This window comes from Mixophyes fleayi, chromosome 4 (genome assembly GCF_038048845.1).
Source record: "Mixophyes fleayi isolate aMixFle1 chromosome 4, aMixFle1.hap1, whole genome shotgun sequence".
Classification (NCBI taxonomy): domain Eukaryota; kingdom Metazoa; phylum Chordata; class Amphibia; order Anura; family Limnodynastidae; genus Mixophyes; species Mixophyes fleayi.
In genome coordinates this window covers 115804118-115828891 of record NC_134405.1, presented here as the reverse complement: position 1 = coordinate 115828891, position 24774 = coordinate 115804118, and the positions used below count along the sequence as shown (strand labels likewise).

The 24774-nt window shown below is 40.9% G+C and overlaps 1 protein-coding gene across 3 annotated transcripts in view; it reads right to left on the bottom strand.

Moving 5' to 3' along the window:
• The window catches only part of CGNL1 (cingulin like 1), an 88289-nt gene extending 76467 nt beyond the window's left edge, over positions 1-11822 (bottom strand). The window contains exon 1 of one of the 3 annotated variants that reach the window (XM_075208057.1): positions 11751-11822. The gene's annotated coding sequence lies outside the window, so the exon portion shown is untranslated. Of the gene's footprint in view, positions 1-4262; positions 4382-11750 lie in introns of those variants that run through there. The other 2 variants (XM_075208058.1, XM_075208056.1) reach the window with 2 other exon arrangements.
• Positions 11823-24774: the final 12952 nt, after the last annotated feature.

The following is a 24774-nucleotide window of genomic DNA, read 5'->3' as shown; positions in this document are numbered from 1 at the left end:
GTTATAAAGAAGTTTTTACTTTCAACATTACCAAAGCTAGTCAGTACGTATTTAAGCTCAGAAGAAAGCCACTTCAAGGTCTTATAATTTGAATATTTTTATGGAACATTTTAAGCTACTAAACATATGAAATAAAACAATATATAGAGAATATAGGAGTGATTAGTGTAAAGACCCAACATATAGAACTTAAGAACTTGCAATGGGCATGTTGTAAAAGATACATTTTACTGGTAATTAAAAACAATTACTAAGATTTGCCTTATTTTTTTAGATTTCTGCATGAATTCAGTTTTATCACAAAAACATGAATACTTCAGAAGCTATGTTACAATATGAAATATATTCAGGACCACCATATTCATGTCCATGAAGGGGCTTAATTTGTGATGAACTTTGATAAATAACTAAATGTCTAATCCACCTTTCCCCTCACTATCTCTGGAGATATCCCACTTCTAAAGTATTAAAGTATACTTACCTTACAGACACTAGACTGTGTGGTCACATATAACACATTATAATGAAACAGGGAAATCATAGCATGAACACAAAGATGTCATAAGTATCCTGTAAACCCTTTTCTTTCAAGCAAGTTACACTATTTTGGCTGTCATCCTGTAGTATGTTTGTGTATGCATTCCTTAAGTGTATATATCTCATCATCATCTGCTATATAGCGCCACTAATTCCACAGCGCTGTACAGAGAACTAGCTTACATCAGTCCCTGCTCTATTGGAGCTTACAGTCTAAATTCCCTAACATACACACACACAGAGAATTGGGACAATTTGATAGCAGGCAATTAACCTACTAGTATGTTTTTGGAGTGCGGGAGGAAACCCACACAAACACAGGGAGAACATACCAACTCCACACAGATAAGGCCATGGTCGGGACTCGAACTCATGACCTCAGTGTTGTGCGTATTGTTGCCAACCACTAGCAATAATATATATATATATATATATATATATATATATATATATATATATAAAAGCACATATGGAAAGCTGGAAAGACGGCACTCCCCAGTAAATATCACTGACCCTGAATGTGTGTGTCCCAATTACTGCAATGTACGCAGCCTCTAGAGTTGGAACTTGGAACAAGAACTTGCAACTAACACTTTACAGTAAATATGCATTTGGACTATAGCCTTCCATTACTTAATAAAGCTTCTACAACATATAAACAATGTAAAATGTAGCCAATTACGGTGCAACTGAGAATACAATACTCACTAAGGAACTACAAAAATGCAAATCCGTAGCACAATATCTATTTTGTGGCATCATGCCTATTTTTGCACCCCATTTCGTTGGAGGCCAAGATGGGCCTGGGGGGTGCAAAGGTCTGTCCCTGATGATTGGAGGATGAACAAGTTACTTTGCTCAGGGCAGATTAGGCACACAAGGGCACCTCTGTGGTCCCAGAGATTGGGTATTGTCCCTACATCTATAATGGTCCCATTTTGCATATTCCAGTTGTACTTCTGGAGAAAAGCACATTTCTAAACACACTTCAACAAAGGTAATAAAAAAAGCTTCAAACACGCAAAAGTGACACATGTAATAAATACAGTCCCTATGTTCCATCACTTGCCTACATTGGGCAGCATTGTAGGCCCACAGTTTTTGCTGTTTGTAAATGACCCTTAGTAACTGGTAGGTCTCTTATGTATCATACCTAGAGTTATTACAACTTACTTTCCTCACATCTTGATTCCAGAAAGCTCTGCCTTCTAGCATTTATAGTAATGTCACACGAATATGAATTGTACATGGTTATTTAGCATATGTGTTGCAGAAGAGTTGTACCCACCAACAGACCCGATTCAGGCAGTGCGTATCAATTTGGTGGTTGTGCTTCACTACATAGGAGTATGTCTTTAAAATGGGTCTTTGCCTGCATATATAGGACCTCATTTAGAGTTGGATATATGTCTGTTTTATGGAGGGGTAAGATAAGCAATTTCATAATGAGCCTCAACAATGTGCACTCATATATCCGTATATAGTTTAATGTGTATCGCTGACTTGTGTCTCCATACAACCAAAGTGGCGGAAGCATAGGCAGAGTACGGTAAAGGGTAAGGGCATGTTTGCGTAATAGCAACACCATTTAGGAGGTGTATGTCTAGCGAGAACTGGAGCATTGGCGCAAAGATAAGCAATGATGACTATCAGAAGCACAATCTAGCTGCTTCTAGCTGGCTAATTGCATATGGACTACGCCAGCTATATTATATGAAGTTGCAGCCATCTGTTCTATTGTATTGGTATTTAATTTCAATTTAAAAATGGAAAAGAAGACTTTTGAATTTATTAGTAACACTGTCAAGCCACTATGCTCTCTTGTGTATGTGATAATTCATTATTATATTGTGTACAAATGGGTCAATGCGATTGCCTTTATTACCAATACATACATCTCTATGCTATATCTACACTACTGTGGGGTAACACTTGCAACACCTGGTGCAAATGCTATCGTTTTAAGCAGGATGCATCATGAGATGCGCCCAACTCAAACATATGGACATAAATAAGCTCTTTTTATGTGCGTTTTTTTCCTGCATGTGTTCTGAGTGCACATGCCTCCAACTCCCAATGAGCACAAAATGAAATCAGTTCTTGCACTGCTCGCAGGACTAGTGCATTTACAAAGTACATTGCAAGGAACATTCTAACTTCGCCAACTCCTCCTCTCGACCTGTGCCTGTTGCTATGCAAAACTGTCATATTGGTCTGCAAATCAATGTACATGGCAGGACCAAAGCTGATTTTGCATTGCCCATCAGCCATTTGGTGCTTCTTAAATGACCGCCAAAGTCAATAAAACAGAGAAAGTATTATTGTCATTTTATCTTTTCAAGACTCGCTACAAGATGCCATCCTCTACAAAAAAAGCATAAAGTACAAAATGTATATTACTGTGATTGTGCTCCATTCAGACCCATCTTTACGCCTGAAAGCAACATTTATATATATTCCCACAATTATGTACTACTAATTATTTACTATCGGTAACTTGAAATGCCAAAGTAAGTGAACCGCTGTAATACACTGAACTGTTTTTGTGCCCAACCATTATTCATTCACCACAAACCACAATCGCTGATTCCCCAACCACACAGACTCCACTAAGAAAATAAAACTGCAGCAGGTTAAAAATCTTCTGTTTTCACAGCATGTGTGTCATATATGCTGTTTGAATTAGATACTTCATTGTTTCATATTATATTTTAGGGGCTATTCATTCCAGTATTATAGGGGCTTATATACACAAATATTAGATGCAGATGTTAGCTGTCTAATCAGCTCCAAAAACAATTATGCAATGCTGCCTTACTTTTTACATCTAGAGAGAAGTGAATATCCCCTGAATTAAACGGATCCTGGGCATGGGAAGAGAAGATTTATAAAACATAGCACCTATTTAAAGTTTTCCTAAGCACATCTAATACAACAGATTGATTTAACAATTCTTCCAGATAAAAGATAACAAGCTGAATCAGCCCTATCTTCAAATATTAATAAATAAACCCATTAATGATTTCCCTAATAACTGGAAGTTACTATTCAATAGTTATTAGTACAAATAGTAGTGGGGGGTTCTTAAAAAAGTATTTTTGTTTATAGTCTACAAATTCAATAGAACTTGATGCATTAGTCCCTGCCAGGGACTAATACCTCTTAAATGGTACTAGCCAGCAACCAGACCGAAATAGGAGCTAAAGTAAAGAACGTAGGATAGAATTTAGGTGCTGCTGATCAGGTTTGGACAACTAATGACAACTCCATGGGCTACATTTACTAAACTGCGGGTTTGAAAAAGTGTAGATGTTGCCTATAGCAACCAATGAGATTCTAGTTATCATTTATTTAGTACATTCTACAAAATGACAGCAAGAATCTGATTGGTTGCTATAGGCAACATCTCCACTTTTTCAAACTGGCAGTTTACTAAATATACCCCCATATATGTAGGAGAGGCACCAGTTGCCTAGTACACATGTGAGCTTGACAATGTGTTTCCGATAGGTTCAGGCAAAGCTCCTAGAATAGCCAAGCAGTGACCTGTTATTATTGCTCTTCTAAGCACCACAACACACTCTCCTCAAATTAATCTGTGTTTGGTATTTTATTATGTCAATTGACTTCTGTAAAAAAAAAAAAAAAAGGCGATGCAAATACAACATTATCGATTTAACCGAGATTTACATGCTCCTTACTGCAGAACGTAAAATAGACTGTACCTGTATTAATTGAATCACTTCCCAAAAAGCTAATGTTGTTCCACCAATTTGCTCTGTGAGACTAGGAGCCAGGCGTTCAGGCTGATGTCATGCACTTTCCTGCCCAGCTGAAGAGGATATGGAAGGCTGGGATATGAGCAATCTGCTTCCTGTTTCTGATTTGCAACAGTTGTAGAACTCGTTCTACTATTAATTCTGCTAACCGAAACCACAGAAGACAATTAAAACTCTTCAGTGGAGGAGGAATTAATGATTTCAGAGCCAAATTAGAATGTAAATAGGAAGTTCGCTATATTAAAAGATTTGGCCTGGGTTCACAAAATCAATAAATAATTAAGTATAAACGTCTCCACAACAGGTGAAAGTCAATGTCACATGCAGCCACCTATAACAATCTTGTCATACAGAGGATAAATTCGTCATTGTCTGCACAACTTGGCACCAGAATTATTTTTGTCAAATACAACCTTTAAACTGATCCTTCAGCCTCCACCATCACCTTTATGCAGAGATCATATAAATATAACTCTCCTCCTCTGTTCTCTCTCTTCCTCAGACACCACCAGCATTGGATGGCTCAACGCTACCTAAAACTCAACGTATCTGAAACAAAGTTCAGCTCCTTCCCTCCTCCCAGTGTCAAAACCCTCCAAACTCCTTCCCAGTTGAAAAATCTCACATTCAACATTTCCAAATGGCTGCTGCCTTGGTGTAATCTTCAACTCCTCTGTAGTACTTAAATCAAGTGATTACTGCTATGTTGCCTCCTCCTTCAAAATATTGCTTACACCCCTTTCTCCAAAACTCATAACCATTCTCTCATTATCTCCAGTCTTAAATATTGCAACGTTCCTATTATCTGGAATTCTCCTCATAAGTCTATCGCTGCTACAATCCATTGTGGCAAGAACAAACTTCCACATCTGCTACACCAGTTTGCAAATCCCAACACTGCCTCCCCATCACCTCCAGAACCTAATTCAAGCAACGTATCCTCCCCTTACCAACATCTCCCCCTCATACATCTCCAAACGCCAATCAAAATACTCTCCCTCACACCCTCTTAGGTCTGCCTCTAACCTGTGCCTCACCTCTTCTCAGACTACCACCTCTCACTTCTACCTCCAAGATTTATTCTGTGCTGTTCCTCACTTATGGATCTCCCTACCCCACCTGAACAGACACTCTCTCAACCTTGATTCTGTGAAGCTCTCTCTGAAATCCCACCTCTTCATTATAGCCTTTCCTACCCCCACCCAATTCTACTTCCTCTCGGTGTACTACCAGCTATAATTCCAGTCTCTGACTGCCATCCCAGCTCCATCCTACGTTGTCAGATTTGTTTGATATAGCTTGTAACATTTGTTTGAAATGCCTGCTGGTATGTTTTTACAGATAGGTGTCTCTTTCTTTGATTAAATGTATACTTTTAACTTATTACTTACATTACGGGTAGTGTACAGCCCTTTTGAAGTGTTTCAAGTTGCCAATCACTGCTGTAAGTTCTCATAAGCATGGCCCACACTACCTCCTGTCTCATGTATGCACCTGCTTCATCGACTTGTCAACTTACCAAGTACTGTTCTGTTTTTATGTATGATTTGTTGTACAACTGTCTGGTACGGCAGAGCTTTGCGGCACCTTATTGTGATGATTTTACAATCCAATAAACTTTTTAATAGGTTATATGTGCAAAAAGGACCTAATCAGCATATTGCAATTGTATCCATCCTCATCCTCTCTTTATCTGTCAAGTACACATTCTCTAACAATGTATTTGACACATGCCTATTCTGCAGTTCCTGTCATGTGCTCCGTCTACAGCCAGCCTGTCCCCCTTCTATGGCCAGACCCACTGACATGCCAATTTTAAAACGCACTTGCAACAAAGGATATGGAAAGTTTATTTGCACTACAGTCCTCCGATTTTAATAGGTGGTGAGGGCCAGCTAAGGATGGAGGAGTACATATACTTCACCCCCACCCCAGCCCCGCCAAGGATGGCAAAAGATGAACAGGTAAACACTTATAAAGCAGCTGTTCCATTAAAAGAAAATCATGTTTAGCGCTGCGGAATCAGTGGCGCTATATAAATAAATGGTGATGATGATGATGTTTATTATCATAAATCACTGTGGCAAGATATAATGAGGTTGGTACTTACCATTTTCTCTTCATTCTGCTATTAATGATTTATGATTCTAGACTACCCCTATTTTCCTAGAAATTGTAAGTTTGTGAGTAAGCATACTTGTGTCAAGTGTGAAGTGCTGGGAGTTGGGGAAACATGTCGCTGAAAATAGTGTCAATTGGCCCCGCCCCTGCAGAGCATGCCAAGTTTACATCATAGAGGCCCCTGTACAGACCACATCACTAGAAAGTGGACAGGAAGCAGGCCTGCTCTCCTGGGTGTCTGGGAGAGAGACACAAAATTTGTGAGTCTCTCAGACATTCCAGGAGAGTAGGAAAGTATGCGAGTAGGGCCCCCTTACTTCTGTGTCTGTGTTAATCTTGTTTTATTATTGTATCAACATCATCATTTTATATAGATACAGCATACTTAGCAGCATTTAATTGTTGGTACAATATAATTGTATCAACAATTATATTGGTACCAACAATTAAGTGCTGCTGAGTATGCTGGATCTATATAAAATAACATAATAAAAAAAGAACAGAAAGCTTATTGTAAATCTATTGAATGACACAGTCACTTCATTGTTATTCATATTAAATTACGTGTTTTTCCCCAAAAAATATTTTATTATTTGGCAGGGAGGGAAAAAAAGAATCATAATTTTTATAATCCAATAGTATTGAAGGAGACGCATGTATAATATCATAATACAAAAGGTAAGAAAAAACAATATATTGTCGCTATTTACACAGATATGGGGGAGAAAAATTAAGCAAAGTAAGGGGGGCAGATTTTTCCTTATAGGGCGAGAGAGATTAAAATTATTCTAAGAGATATAGGGGCATATTCAATTGTCCGCGCGAGTCCCGAAAATCCCGCGGTCCGCGCAGGATTACCGTTATTACGGTAATCCTGCATGGGAAAAAGCGTTAATACAGTAATTTACTCGCTGGATTTCAGCTTGCAGCTCAGGGAGCTGCAAGCTGAAATCCAGCGAGAGATTACCGTATTAACGGTAATATTTTTTCCGCGCTCGAACACGCGGACAATTGAATACCCCCCATAGAATGAAAGTGATTTCAAAATGTATTATCAGAGTTACAATAACTGAGCCAGGGTAAGATGAAAGGCTTCATAGGAATTATGTAATTTAAGTTATTGTCATTATGTTATATTACTACAATACCTTCTATTACACTACACTTCCCTTAGAAGTTATGTGTTGACTATATAAATACCTAAGAATTGAGGTAGAGCGTAGAGTGTGGAAATTAAATAGATTAATATCTTTATTTGTAGATTCTGAACAGTGAAGTCATAATGTCACTACTGATTACAGTACATGATCAGTTATAACAAGTTAGATCATACTAATCACTTTACAAGTATATTTCGTAGATCAGCAGCTGTACAGAGATCTATGTGTCTTGCAGAGACGCTGTAAACACACATTTATAGCTTAGTAAAGAAAGGAAGGGATTCAAACAAGGTCCTGAGGTGCTGACCTCTCTTTTCTTTTAAATGAATGAATGTCTCAGTGTGTAAATTCACTGACTGGGAACAATGACACTGACTTTGAACTGGGAAGCCTGACCCAAGTATCAAGTGAACGCATGCAAGTTTTCATCTTCGGATCTCACAGTGGAATAAATAAATAAAAGTAAAAAAATAAAAAATGGATTATTTTGAACGTTTCAAAAGGAACAAGGACACCGGATTGTCTAATTCATTATAATGCAATTTACATGATATTTTGAAATCTAGCAAGCATAGCCTAGTTAGAAGATACCACAGACTAAATAAGTATTTAACTGTATTATGTCAATTTATTCTGCATCAAATAGAATATATCCATATGAAAAGCCCAATAACTCTGGGTCCTATGTAATATAGCTACACCGCAAGGTGTTCCCATCCAAGGGCTTATAATGTGGTCAAGTATAATTTGTGCAACTTTAATTGCATGTAGGACAATACTTAGCTACAAAAATGGCTGACATGTGGACATTTTGATGCTTAATATAACAATCAAAGTGAATGTCACTCACTACAGCCTACGATTTAGATGGCTGAATGGACAGGGGAATAAGCCTATGCACCTAGTCAATGTACAGCAAGATCGTGGTAAGGGGGAGCGCCCACAGCAGCGTATGACTCAAGCTTTGGACAGGGTCCTTCATACCCTTTGTATTCAGGTCTGCATTAATTTTGTCTACCTTGTATGTCCCTATTTTATGTATGTACTGTTTTCTCCACTGTACAGTGTTGCGGAGCACTGTGGCTCCTTATAATTCTAGGGTAATCTTTTAAGTATGTGATTTACAGTTGTATCACTTGCACCAGCTACAGGGCAGGTGTAAGTGCCGAGGGGTAGTGATGAAGGACGTGTATACATGCTAGAACACATGACTGAAATCAGGAGCAACTGTATAAATACATTTTATGTACAGTAGCATTAATAACATCCTAATAAATGTATTTCATGGAGAGGGAAAAAAAAATAGTTTTTTAATATTTTTTCATTATGACTATATATTAAAAGGTGATAATAATTGAATCTTTTTTTCTAATGTGTGTTCTGATAGAACTTTATACTCCACATATGTATTGTATGTATCCAGCAGTGAATTGTGTCTGTCTCAATACGGCAAGTGCCATATTATATGCAGAGCATAGCTAGACCTGTATTCAACATTTCTTCAGATCTGTTTGTAGTTAAATACGGACGTGCGTATACCGGAATTACATGACTGCTGCAAGCAACTTCCAAATGGACACAGGGAAGTGAATGTTTTTCAAATGTGAAAATAAACAAAATGTATAGAAATACTTGGTGCTTACTTCGTTATAACATAGGACCTAGATCCAATTTACTGTAGAAGGTACAGACTATAACGATTTCTCATTACACATTGATCTCCACAGGTGTACTAAACTAAATGTTAAAACAAGCTACCCTATCAGACACTACCAAACAGCAGCTATTCATAATACAACACTTATCATAGAGCAAAGCCAAAAGAAAGTACTTATAGGGTATATATTAGGGAGAATTCAAATGCCAGCGACGTGGCTTGCGGATACCGCGCTGCACACATTGTCAGCAATTACGGTAAAAATTATTTTTCCTCACATCTCTAAGGGGGCTTGTTCCCTTACTAAAGATATCCTCACAATAGCAAAATATGAGAGGAAAAATGGACTACGAGAGGTAAAGTGAAAGATTAGAAATCTTTAACAAACGTCAAGGTTGTCAAATAACTGCTTGTAACTTGTATTGTAAATTGCCCTATATAATGCAAATACGATTTGAAGTCTCTATTACATAATAAAGTGCTCCATATAGTAAAAGATCACACCCTTCCCCTCCCCAGGAGTCAACCAATTCATGGGACACAGGAGGGGGGGGGGTATTTTGAATGTTGCCCAAAGTTCAGGAATGCAAAGAATGTTATTGGGAAGCTCTGTACCATCCCCACACTCTTGAAAATGGGTATTGTCTAAAGATGCCACTATTAACTATGTTGTTGTACTGTGTTTAATTGTTCACTCTACTACCAGCCCAGCCAAAACTAGTACAGTGTGTGCAGGTTATCATTTAAACCCCATTCAGGTTACTGACAGATATCACGTGAAATTATGAGTTTAGCAACAATAATTCTGTGCTTATGTTATAAAGGATTACTACGCTACCAGAGTATTAATTACCTATTTTATAATAGGGTGAATGTTATCCTGTCTTTAAAAAAAGTGGCAATTTAACAGTAAAATAAATATTAAACAACAACCTGTAATCAAAATAAATAAATAAGTAATGGGGTCATTTTGTTCAACCCACCTGCAAAAGGTGCGACTGAAAACCAAAGTGACACTGCGGATAGTTAAACTGTCAGAACGGCAAAGGTATATATATTAGTACATCGGAGGGGTATTTTAAGTTATTTTTTTTTGTCAAGTTTCTACAACTTTTAAAGAACAGCTTATATTTCATACAATGTCCTACATGTACTGTAACATTCACATTATTTTGTCTCCCACTCTCTCTACTAAGGGAACTGTAACATATGTTACAAAGAGATCTGAAAAACCTGTTTCTGTTCCCAGGCATAATGCACATCACAGTGAAGGTGTACAGTGAGCGGCTGAAGAGTTGTGATGAATCACCTTTGTCCTTTCAGTGATTGAAATGCCAAAAACGTGAAAAATGTTTTTTTAATATGACACACTGTTGTGCGGCTATTCTTCTGATACAGACACACTCTGGTCAGTTATTTTTATACTCTTACATTCTTGTATCCAGAAATATCATAAGAACAATATCAATAACAATAATATCACTGCTACGGGGGAGGGCTGCAGCTTCATGACCAGGCAGAGATTACCATGTGTTTCCTCTCTGGCAAAGCAAATAGGAAGTATTTTATGAGGTGTTGTACTTAAACAATCAGAGGCATCATGGGGTTATATACAATACGTGTATTAATGGCTTCTAAAACAATGGACAAACTATACTTATAGACACAGTGCACAAAGTCTCATCAGTTTTGCCCATTAATATGAAAAATAAAATTGTAGGGATAAACTTAACAATGCAACCCCTAGAAATGTGTTATAAAAACACCAACAGGCTAACAATACCTTGCAGGCATTTTCATTGTGAGACATAACAACTGTTGATATAGTGTGCAGACAGTTCTTACACTATATCTTACAGTCAGAGAACATCTGATTTATAGGACATATGAAAGCAGCTGATCTGGTAGTGATGGTGCTTAAAACTAATAGTGTCTGTGCATGAGGCTGGCTAAAGATATCTGTGCCTCTACCAGCTGTTCTGGAGATACAACTCCCAGCTGACACACATTACTGGGAGTTATAGTTCAACAGTAGCTAGAGAACTGCAGCTTATTCCCAAGCCTAGGTTACAAAGAGATGACATAGCCTAACACTTATCACTTCAGCCAGAATGTCAATAGACAGCAGAGAGAAACAGGCATCCAAGGTCATTTAAGACTTTGAAATCAGCCGCCTAAGAAAGTTATTTCACAGGAGAATAGTGAAAACATTTAAAGAATAGAAAAATAAAGAAAACTTGCACTATTATATAGCTTCAGGTCTGCATGGATATGTTAATCAGAGAATAACAACATTTCTAAATTTGTAATAAAATATTTGAATATCCATGAAAAAGAAACCTGCTGAGTGTAATCTTTACAACACATGACAAACTAATGTAAGAAACTTTTATATGGCTTTTTACACGTCTCTCACACGAGCAGACAAAGTGACAGCTAACATCCTCAGCAAGTGACTCCCCAGAAGGGTGCATGATAGGGAGCACCATGTCTTACCTTTCTCAGCTTGTCCCCTCTGCTGTAAAGTTATTACCATATTATTCCAAACACTGCTCAACTCGCCTCACTTCCCACCCCTCCAAAAGGTAACCACCCTTTCCTTCTTTTGTTAAGTGAAATCTGGACTAGACGTCACACTGCCATCTATTGTGCAAACAACAAATCTGCACTGAGATTTGGAAGCATCGTAATTTATGCCAATGATAGGCAACCTGTGGATCTCAGCTATAGTTGCATACAAGTCAGGGCTCCCATTTTTAAATAAAAAACAGGATGTCCATGTAGCCTTAAGTTTGTTACAGCCATGAAATCCACCCCATTCTTTTACACTCCTGTTGTAAGAAGTTAATCCCTGCTCACTTGGGTTCATTAAGAGGTTAAATGATGGCAAACTAATGTATCCAATTACAAAGTTAAAGACTTTGGGTGGAAAATAGGGAACTGTCCTGGGAAAACTGAGAAGATAGATGGGGATCTCTGTACTCCCTACCACACTGGGGGCTAGATTTACTAAACTGAAGGTTAGAAAAAGTGGAGATGTTGCCTATAGCAACCTATCAATTTGTAGTTATCATTTATTTAGTACATTCTACAAAATGACAGCTAGAAGCTGATTGGTTGCTATAGGTAACATCTCCATTTTTTTCAAACCGCAGTTTAGAAAATATACCCTGGTTGATGCAATCACATTTGTTAGAAATTATGTTTCCATTTTCAATTATTAGTTTAAAATGAACTAGATTGACAGACGCGATTGTTTTCTACAAGTCACAGAAAATGTGCAGTAGTTTGTACATATACTGTATATGTGGGCTTATTTGATAACACAGGCTGTAACCGATAGAAACCAATTGGACATTAGCTGTCATTAGTCTGACTAGAAGGAGAACATTAACATTGGTTGAGTGGCTGCTATTGGTTGCAGCACAGCAATGCTTTGTTGTTATTAATTAAGTACCAAAATGTACTTTTTAAAAGAAATGACTCTGTTTATTGTCCTAAGTTTATTATTTGTTTTTCTATTTGTTTTAGTTGTGTCTTACATTAATTTTTCTCATGAAAAACTCATCAGTTTTTCAAAGATATGCAATGGAATTTCCTACACTGCCACCCATTAGTCTATATACCCTCATCCTGCTCAAAGGCCATGAAAAGCAGATGTGCAAGAAAAACACATGCTTATTAATAATAATAATAATAATAATAATAATAACTGTGGTAAATCATTACAAGATTAAGGGGCTATTGGTTCTGCACTGCAAATATTACAAGCAGTCCTGCTAATATCTCTAAAATCAGGATGACCTCACCTATCCCATTTCCCCTATGTCTATTTGTTTTTGTGGACTTTAAACCCAAACATGTAAACTTAAAACTGCTCTTGTCAGGCAGTGATGATGATTAAAACCAAATACTAGCCAGGAGGAAACAAGTTGTTTCTAACTTCAGTGCACTCTGTCACCTACTCAAGATGATTGTTGTAAATTTCCCTAGTTTAAAATAATTTCATCTTATGTTCATAGCACAGCAGGTGAGTTTTTCAAGTACGGCTACAACAGAGGAAAACTTATTGCCCAGTTCAGTGCTTAAGTAAGGGCTTGGTGGTCCTGGAGATGAAAATACTCTTAGCCTTACTCAGATTCTTGGGTGGTTACAGCTTAGGTGCTATTTTTGTATTTGCAACCCACTCAGGGCCGGATTTACCGCTAGGGCCTAGCGGTTCTCGGGGGGCCCAGCTGGGAGGGGGGGGGGCTGGGTGCGAGTTGGGGGAGGGAGGGTCGGGTTCCTCGAGACTGGGGAGGGGCTACTGTGGAGGCTGGTCTCCTCCCTCCCTCCTCTGTGCGGCCTGATGTGTGTCACATGGGACATGCACCACATGACAGGTGCCGTCCCATGTGTGAAGGGGATGCACAGAAGACTGCACAGCTACTAGATGTAAAAAGGGAAGTTGGGGGAGGGGTAGGGTAGTATATTAATAGTGTGTGTGTGTATTATGTGTGTGTGAGGGGCCATTGTCTGTCTGTATTATGTCTGTGTGCGGGGCCATTGTCTGTGTGTATTATGTGTGTGTGTGAGGGGCCATTGTCTGTGTGTATTATGTGTGTGTGAGGGGCCATTGTCTGTGTGTATTATGTGTGTGTGAGGGGCCATTGTCTGTTTGTATTATGTGTGTGTGAGGGGCCATTGTCTGTGTGTATTATGTGTGTGTGAGGGGCCATTGTCTGTTTGTATTATGTGTGTGTGAGGGGCCATCGTCTGTGTGTATTATGTGTGTGTGAGGGGCCATTGTCTGTCTGTATTATGTCTGTGTGAGGGGCCATTGTCTGTGTGTATTATGTGTGTGTGAGGGGCCATCATCTGTGTGTATTATGTGTGTGTGAGGGGCCATCGTCTGTTTGTATTATGTGTGTGTGAGGGGCCATCGTCTGTTTGTTTTGTGTGTGTGTGAGGGGCCATCGTCTGTTTGTTTTGTGTGTGTGTGAGGGGCCATCGTCTGTTTGTATTGTGTGTGTGTGAGGGGCCATTGTCTGTGTGTATTATGTGTGTGTGAGGGGCCATTGTCTGTGTGTATTATGTGTGTGTGTGAGGGGCCATTGTCTGTGTGCATTATGTGTGTGTGAGGGGCCATCGTCTGTGTGTATTATGTGTGTGTGTGAGGGGCCATTGTCTGTGTGTGTGAGGGGCCATTGTCTGTGTGTATTATGTGTGTGTGTGAGGGGCCATTGTCTGTGTGCATTATGTCTGTGTGAGGGGCCATTGTCTGTGTGTATTATGTGTGTGTGAGGGGCCATCATCTGTGTGTATTATGTGTGTGTGAGGGGCCATCGTCTGTGTGTATTATGTGTGTGTGAGGGGCCATCGTCTGTTTGTATTATGTGTGTGTGAGGGGCCATCGTCTGTTTGTTTTGTGTGTGTGTGAGGGGCCATCGTCTGTTTGTTTTGTGTGTGTGTGAGGGGCCATCGTCTGTTTGTATTGTGTGTGTGTGAGGGGCCATTGTCTGTGTGTATTATGTGTGTGTGAGGGGCCATTGTCTGTGTGTATTATGTGTGTGTGTGAGGGGCCATTGTCTGTGTGCATTATGTGTGTGTGAGGGGCCATTGTCTGTGTGTATTATGTGTGTGTGTGAGGGGCCATTGTCTGTGTGTGTGAGGGGCCATTGTCTGTGTGTATTATGTGTGTGTGTGAGGGGCCATTGTCTGTGTGCATTATGTGTGTGTGAGGGGCCATTGTCTGTGTGTATTATGTGTGTGTGAGGGGCCATTGTTTGTGTGTATTATGTGTGTGTGAGGGGCCACTGTGTGTGTATTATGTGTGTGTGAAGGGCCACTGTGTGTGTGTGTGGGGCCAGTGTATTTATATTATGTGTGTGAGGGGCTGTTTGTGGGAGGGAAATAGGTTTATTTTTTAAATGGTAACACTATTAATTTAATGTTCTGGTTGGAGGGAGGCCTACTTATAAAATGTGGGTGCTGTATTGATTTAACACTGGGGCTGGTTGGAGTTCACTAAATTTAATGTACCCATTTTTTTTCCAAATAGGGTCTCCAACATTACAGGATCCAGACAAGCAGCAACTAATCTAAAGACACCGCAGCCACAAGTGATGAAAGTGAGAAGAACAGGTAGGAGAGAGCAGCACAGTCTGCCAACTATCCTGAATCTGGTGGGATTTATATTATGAGGAGGTCTGACTTGTTTAAATGTTGCACTATAGGATTCATGCAGAAGACTGACATATTAACATGATTATTACATTCCAGCACTTTTTCATGTTTCTGTAGGTAGAGGGCTGCAGTCAGTAACTGTAGTAGCGGACGGTCTATGACGTGGTAGTGATAGGAGACTGCTGTTTTTTCATTACTGGGCTTACTAACCCTGAACTGCAGTTTCTTGACATGTTAATTATCTTTAACTACACTTAGGTGTTAATCATAAAGTACAATTTGTGTGAATTGAAAGGTAAGCAGTGGTGGAAGTGAAGTGTATATGGTAGTAGGCCATACCGCTACTTCTCATGCTGCCTTCATTGTAAAATCATAAAATTCCATCCACTTGTTTACATTCCCATTACATTTTTCATACCGCCACTTCTAAACTTCCACTTCGACCACTGAGCTTAATATTGATCATATGGAGCATATGACCAGCATAATTCAAAATTCTGGTAGATCCTTTGACAAAATATTGGGTCCATGGACATTATTCTTTAACTGCTGGGACCACAGTGTGATGCAGTGTAATGATAAAGGAGGGCACAGTGTGATGAGAGGGACAATAATGAGGGGCCGCATGGTGATGCAGGAGGAGCAGCGTGATGTGCGGCGGCACATAGTTTACCTTTCTACTTAACTATAGGAGTATATGCTATGCTAAAAAAAATATAATGCTATGGATTGTTTCAGGGAGGCGGGTGGGGTGTGGGGGGGCTGGGGGGGGGGTGCCTAGGGCACCATGAGGTCTAAATCCGGCTTTGAACCCACTTAGATATATAAATCATAGCTGCCTGCTCTCCCAGAATATCTGGGAGACTCCCGAACTTCTGGGAGAGCAAGGCAACTTCCCGCTTCCTGTCGGTCACTAATTAAGTTGCGAGGAGTGGAGCTGATGACGCGATTAGCGCATCACGTGTCATGTGATGCGGCCGACTGTGCGGCGTGCGCTCCCCCCTGGGCTGACCAGGGCCGCCGAGAGGGGGGGGAGCGGGTACAGTTTACCCGGGCCCGGCCATGCCAGGGGGCCCGGGCCGGGCCCCCGCTGCTAATTAATTTTTTTTTTTTTTAATTTTTCTGTCTTGCGCTTTTTTTTTTAACTTTTTTTTTTTTTTTTTTCCCGCGGGGGGGGGGGGGGGGGGGGGAGGGGGGGTCTTGGGTTTCTTGGTAGCTGGGAGGAAGAATAAATTAAAAAAAAAAAAATAAAATAAATACTCACGTGATCGCGCGGCGCCGTGTCCCTCCTCTCCTCCATTCACACTGACTGCCGGGCGTGACGTCATCAAGTCACGCCTGTCAGTCAGTGAGGAGCGCCGCAGCCAGCAGGAAGAAAGAAGACAGAAGAGGAGACAGAAGAGCAGAAAAGAAAAGAAAGAAGTTGACAAAAGGTAAGTAAAGAAACGGAGAGGCAAGGGGAGGAAAACAGAGAGGGACATTACTATAAAGAAAGGGGACAGAGAAACAGAGGAGGAAAAAAAGGAGAGAGCCACAGAGGAATAAAAAAAAATTGGGGAAAGAGGAACAGAGGAGGGGAAAAAAAGTGGGAGAGAGGAACAGAGGAGGGAAAAAAAGGAGAGAGCCACAGGGGAATAAAAAAAAAAGTGGGAGAGAGGAACAGAGGAGGAAAAAAAGGAGAGAGCCACAGAGGAATAAAAAAAAATCGGGGAAAGAGGAACAGAGGAGGGGAAAAAAAGTGGGAGAGAGGAACAGAGGAGGAAAAAAAGTGGGAGAGAGGCACAAAGTAAAAAAGAAGGGGGAAAAGCAGCATGGAGGTCGCAGTGTGAGCATAAGGGGGTACAGTGTAGTTGTGATGAAGGGGCACAGTATTGTGTGTGTAATGGCACAGGGGGCTTGTTGCAATGTAGTGTGTGTGAGGTAGGTGGCAGCTAATTAATGGGCGCTATTTTGTTTGTAGGGTGATGGTGAGGCAATTTAATAGTAGGGACTATTAATTTAAGATGGGGTGGTTTGGGGGCTATTGAATCTTGGGGTGAGTTTAGGGAGAATGAGGTCTATTTATTAAATGTGACTATGAATTATTTAATGGCAGTGATGGTTGCGGGAAATAGGTATTGCTGGGGCTGTTTGCAGGAAGGGATATAGGTTTATTTATTAAATGTGAATAGTATTATTTTAATGTTGGGGCTGGAGGAAGGCCTAATTATTAATCGTGGGTGCTATTGATTTAACGCTGGGGCTGGCTGTAATTTTCTAAATGTAGCCATTTTTTTTTCAAAATAGGTCCTTCAACATTTCTGGATCCGGACAAGCCACAACTAAAGAAAGCAGCAGCCACAGGTGGAGAAAGTGAGAAGAACAGGTAGGAGAGAGCAGCACAGTGTGTGAAATGTTGTGATTCTAGTAGGGACAATACCAATTTTTGGTGAATGTTGTGTCCAATGTAAGGTGTAGGCCAAGACTGAACTGTTTGTGTACACACTGCATTGTTTGTATACTACCCTGTGGTGGTAGATGTCCTGAAAGTCAGGAGTGCTTGAACATATGTGACGCTCCGGTGAATTGAGAGCCTAGTGGTTTTTATGTTAGCCACGCCCCAATGGCACGTTTGCCACGCCCCCAAATGCATGACCACACCTCCCAAAAATTTTGCACTGCCGTTTGGCTAGCCACGCCCCTGAATATATGACCACATACCTAATTTCTTTTGCGCCGCCGTAAGGCGGCGCAAAAAAATTTTGGGGCTTACTTCACTATGAGGGGGGCCCCATGAATTTGTTGTACCCGGGCCCTGAATTCTTCTTGGCAGCCCTGGGGCTGACATCTGCCAACCCGCGCTTATCCGGATCACTACTTGCAGAAGTTGGCAAGTGTGATATAAATTGCTTGTATTTGGTTTACGCTTCACACTACTCCACAGTACTTAAACTAGTTACTAAAAAGTAATCACTCAACAGACAATATATTAAATAAATCAATGAAACGACTGAACACAAGAAGTCAAGTTTCATAGAGGAACTGCAGTTCTTATCTATGAAGACTTTCACCTTCAATCTCAACGACCCCTGGAGGGAACAGAGCAGGAGATAGTTACCAGGGGAGACTGTCTGCTGTGCAGGAACCTTACAGAGGAACAATATTAACACATACACAGCAGTTTAAAATCAATTTAGAACATTTTAAAAATAATTAATGAATCCTATACCTACATCACTGCAGTTACCTTCATTTATTTCAAAATGCTGCATAGAGAATTTGAGAAACTGCTCATGTGGCAGGAAACACCTCATACATCTAATATATGAAACACCCTTTGCACCATTCTAGAGTGCAGTGTTGCTAAAATGCTGTGTACTCAGCGCAGTGTCCCCAAACAAGGCATCTAGCTGCTCTCTGTGAGGGTGTAGGCAGGGGCATGCTGGCAGACTTTAGCCCAGGGGGCAAGCACATAGCACTGGCCCATAAGTAGCAGTAGCAGCCCATCCTTAAAGGGTGGTTTTCGGTATAATATATATTTATCAATATAAAAAATGCAATTTTAGTGTTGCTTAACCCAACAATACTTTATTATTATAAATGATAAATCGTAAATAATTAAAACAAGTAATGCAACAAAAAGCAAACCTCACTTTATAATGCATTTTATTTTATATGTTTGTTCTCCTTACAGGGACTTATTTATCAAAATGCAAAAAGCCCTTTTGCTTCAAAAGCCTAATGCTTTTGCTACACCCTATATACTAATAGGGTTATTATTTGTTTTAAGGTTAACCTAAAACAAATAATATGAGTGGGTGCTACTGGGAGGAGTAGCAGAGCACTAGGTACAAATCTAATACCCTGGCTCAGAGCTGGAATAAGGCTCTGGGGGGGCCAGGGGCACTTTAGACCCTATGATTATTATTATTATTATCATTTATTTGTTAGACGCCACAAGGTATCCGCAGCGCCGCACACAGTACTAACAGTAGACTATACAGGGTGAAACCATACAGAACAATGAACAAAAAGTACCAATACTTCAGAAACTCCGGCCAGTCATATGCAGTAAAGACGGAGCGGAAGAAGAGTTATGGAGACAGGAGGGGAGGGGGCCCTGCTCATACGAGCTTACATCCTAAGGGAGGGTAAACAGACCAGGCACAAGAGGAGCCAGTTGAGGCAAGAGGAGAGAAGGGAGGACGAACTAAAGGGAGGAGATGGGGGTTAAGTAGATGGTTGGTAGGCTTTTAGGAAGAGGTGAGTTTTGAGTGCACGTTTGAAGGAGCACAGAGTAGGAGAGAGACAGGTGAAACGAGGGAGTTCGTTCCAGAGAAGGGGGGCTGCACGGGAAAAGTCTTGGATTCTGGAGTGGGAAGAGGTGATCAGAGTGGAGGAGAGGCGGCGGTCGTTGGCCGAGCGCAGGGAGCGGGCAGGAGTGTGAATGGAGAGGAAGTTAGAGATATAAGGGGCAGTAGAGATGGAGAGAGCCTTGTAAGTGGTGGTGAGGAGTTTGAAAAGGATTCTGTAGGGGAAGGGAAGCCAGTGTAAGGCAAGGCAGAGAGGGGAGGCAGAGGAGGAGCGGCGTGAGAGGAAGATGAGTCTTGCGGCAGCATTGAGTATAGAGCGGAGGGGGGAGAGACAGGAGTTAACCAAAATGTTAACCATGATGCAACATGGTTAACATTTTGGACAAATGCACAGGCAATACTGTTAGTTGCACGCAGCTCTGCCTTCACAAGCTGTACAGTGTGAAGCAGGACATACCTCCCAACTGTCAGGCCAAATCCTGACTAAGCGAGACAGTCACCCAAATTCAGGACTGCCCCACCAGATTCAGGACAGTTGGCAGACGGTCATGCTCTCTCTTACCTTTTCTTGTCACTTTCACCACTTGTGGCTGCTGGTTTCTTTAGATCAGTTGCTGCTTGTCTGGATCCTGGAATGTTGGGGGCCCTATTTGCCTATTTGGAAAAAAAATGGGTACATGAAATTTAGCCGCCCCTGGATGTAGGTACCTTGCATTACCAGGGGACAACTTGGGAAACACCATTGAATCCGCACAGACCTCTCAGAGATAACAGAAATACAGAGTATATATATATATAAAACCCACCTGGTACATTTATTAGAAGTAAGGCTGAATGAAAGAGGAAATTTAAGTTAGGAGGCGGTGTAGTAAGAACAGGTATGATGTATAAAATGCAATAAACAGTTTAATATCCAGTAATAATCTCAGTGATGATTAGACTACATCTCTCAATTACCAACTCTAAGAGACACTTCTCTCAAAAAGAATGTATGTATCTACAGACTTACCACACACCCAAGTTAAATCTTTAAATCTGGTAGCCTGGTGCAAAAGAATTGAATAATCATTAAATTTGCAATAGAAATATGATTAAAGGCAAAGACTTAGAACAGTCTGTCAGATGAATATATAAATCTCTTAAATAACACAGGATCAATGACAATAACAGTTCAGCGGCTCAATGCTGGGATCTAAACCTCCTCTGTCACAAATTACTTAAATAAGAATGAACATTGGAGTTATATCAGTAAATGCTACTCTATAATCCTTTTGACAGACAATCAACCTGAGCAAAGAATATCAATGACAGGAATCACTCACGAAACAGGTTATTCACTCGACTAGCTAAAGCAAATAATCACATCAGTATAAGCATAACGCTGGGTACCGAAAGTCTTAAGTTTTTACTGCAGCAGTGATAAGTTTCACCTTTATCCACATATGAGGTTGCACTTAATAAACTTGTTAGTAGTTTTATCTGATGCAGTTAGATGAGTCTGTAATAGCCCAATTCAGAAATAGCTTGTAATTGCCCTGCCAGTCTCTTTGCAGCATGTACATGACTGATTTTACTTATCTGTGACCGTGGAGGTAGGGTTCTGGGCAGGCTGCTACAGCAATCCACTGGGACCAAACCTCCTCTAGCTTGTAGTCCTCTCTGCTAACCCATAGTTCACCCAGATCAGGAGACACCCTCCCTCTTGGCCAGGGAACAAACTTTGTATTACCTACAGAAGTAGTTCTCTAATGGGCTCACTCAGAGGTTCACAGTCACAGGTCTCTTGCTAAATGTTCCCCACAGCATGTACACTCCCATCACACTCAGAAGGGATCGAGCTCTCCAAGTTTCTCCAGCCCTCTTCACTGTCTGGACTCTGACTAGTCTGTCTGCTCTGCTCCAACACTTCTGCCACATATTATCTCCCCTGCAGCTTCACCACACTCTACCAAAATGGCTGCTGGTTTTCTCCTCCCAGGCAGCTCCTATTTATCTGCTCTTCTGATTGGTGCTGGCAGGTTCCATTTGTTGACTCTGCCCCCTTTCTTCATCCCCTCTTCTCCCCCAGTACCTTGGACAGTTGTGAGAGCTGATTATGGTGCTGCAATTGGCACTATTTTGTTGTGGATCATGAGCGCTACCATTTTGTCGTATCCCTGCAGCGGTGTGGGTCACATTTAAATGATACCATAAAACAGCTCTCCTGTATGCAGGGATAGATTATACTGTTGTTTAAGGGAGCAGGTTCATGTTTACCAATTATATTGATGTTGTAACTAAAATCATCTGTTATGTATATCTGGACTTCCTGTGCTATATTCTAAGCCCCACTATCTGCTACGCATATTCACCTTCATGTATGTGATCATGGCAATTAATGTATGCCCTAATTAACCTGTTTATTTACATATGGTCACAATATATGAGGACTGTGGTCTATTAAAAAAAAATAACTGTCAACATGCTCACAACCCCACATGCTTAAATCCCCAAAATAGACAACTTCCTCACATCATCAAATCCCCAAAACTCTCTACAACCCCCCCCCCCATCCCACCACCACCACATCATCAAATCCTCGAAACACAGAACAGCCTCCCCACCAACTGTCAAATCCCAAAAACAAACACAGTACACCCTCCTCCTGCTGCTCCTCTCCTGACCAAATCCACCATAGACTATTTACCTCTTCTCCCCCACCAAGATTCATCAGCTTGATCCACTGACCATATAAGTAAAGAACAGAACCTTACCAAAGTATCCTCCCTTCACAGCACAATAAAAAAAGACACTAGAACGCTTGAACATTTTTAACCGGCTCCAAAATCGATCGAATTTTGCCAGTGCAACATGTTCACGTTTAATCGTCAAAAGCCCCTGATTCAGTTTTGAAGTTCACATTTAGCCATTTGCAGCAAAATTAGTGTTATAAATATTTTTATTTCTAAATACTATTTAAATAATATTTTATGAATATGTGGCCCCAGAACTAGGACCCAGAGGAGGCACACCAGGAACAGTTGCATAGCAACATAAGGCTGGTATGAGCTAATCAGAACCTGTGTGGTAAGAAAGTGACAGCCAGGCAGGGGCTGGATGGGCAGGTGTCAGGAGGGCATCTGCCCCCCAGGTCGATCCCATAGCTCCCATAGTGGGCTACCTTAAAATGTTCTTATTAGGCTGCTGAGCTGAGTCTCGCCCCCCCCAGGCTAAAATTTTAAAAAAAGCCCCAGCTGCCATGAACCCGGGATGGAGGGGAAGAAGTCCCGGGATCCCACTGTCAGCTGAAGGCTGGGCTCATGGTCTGGTACTACGAGGGCCAAAGTACATCATGACAGAGAGAATATGAGTGAAATTGGACAGATTTGAGCGAAAAATTACCTCAGAATGTGGCTGGGTGACTCAGAGAAACAGCATCTGAGGGGATGAACCCAGAGACATCCTGCCGAGAGAAGAGAGGCAGTATTGATGACCCCCTCCCCATGAAACAACACCCCCAGATGACCCCCCCACCCCATGAAAAAAAGTTGATAATAACATTTCTTTAAAATATACTTACCAAGATGTTGCAGCTGCTGCTCCTTGTTCAGCGTCGGCGGGAACATCAGTGTGATGTCAGGTCACACCACACCATCTCTCACCGACAGGAGAAGGGAGGATCACATGGTGGCAGGGACGGAGCAATAATTCTCCTGCGATCACGATTGACAGCTCCGCTCCTGTGATTGCATTCTGCATTCTTCCTTACCAGGGGGCCCACTGTCATACAGTCCCGGCGTCTCCACTGCTGTCACCGTGACAGTCAGGCTGAAAACAGCAGTGGAGACACCGGGACTGGAGGACAGTGGGCCCCCTAGTAAGTGTGTGCCCCCTAGGGAGCCCGGGCCCGGTACAAGAGTACCCCCTGTACTCCCCTGATGGCGGCCCTGAGTGTTATCCCCATAGAGGAAGGGTGAGCAGGGCTAAGAGAGAATAGTACACTGAGGCACCAATTTAAATGTGACTCCTAGTATCATATCCATGTCTTCCTTTTAAGTACTGTGCAGGAGGAGTAAGGATAAGTATATTATATAAGTGGAATTGTCAACCATCTAAGAACTGTGCAAGAGAAGACAGGAGATGTACTGTATATAGTAAATTTATTATCTGCAACCCTGGTATGGTGCTGGGAGAGAAGGAATGTAAATTAATAGTTTATATTTTGTAATATAGAGATGGTTTGGCACCTTACTTAACTTACAGTGACAAATTTATCACTGCAGCATCACACAACAACACCTGTTTCCTCACGTAAAAAAATAGCTGTAATTCAAAATATCTTGCCTAACTTGTTAATTGCACACCAGTTAGGGTTTGTACACGTCCGTCATTCTGTCTGGGGCATACGCACTGCAAATGCATCTATAGTGGCTACCTCTGACGCTCCAGATTCCTTCCCAAGTCTTGGCGCCCACAAGGCTTTTGGTGCAGTCTCCTGGGGGAAATGTATCAAGCTGAGATTTTTGCGGTGATTTAAAATCACCACAAATCGCTAAAGATAACCAGCGATTTGAAGTGAAAAATCGCCATATGTATTAGCCAGCGATTTAGACTTTCCTAAATCAAATCTCTGTCGATTTTAGAATACATATCTCTCCCATGTTATAGTCAAACTTGCGGGAGATTAAACACAAACTCGCGCGAGTTTGAATTCAAAATCGCAGAAACAACATACTGCTTTCTATAGGTGAGATTGGCAAACACATCACTGTTACACTGCAGGGCAATGTTAATATAACAGGAGGCACAATGGAAGTTTAAATAAAACATATTTTTTTGTTGTAGAGGGGCAAAAATGATTATGCATTTTCCTACGGGGGACAATTTATTTTAAGAGTAAATAAGAGGCATACATGTATTTATAGATTAAATGTAATTGTTTTTTTGTTTTTTTTATTACAGTGGCTTACTATTTCAACAGCAGTGGGGTAATATTTATATTTTTATGATATGTGAACACTTAAAATTTCCTGATGGGGACATTAAAAGTACAGACTTGTGGCACTACAAGTGTCAGCATGCCC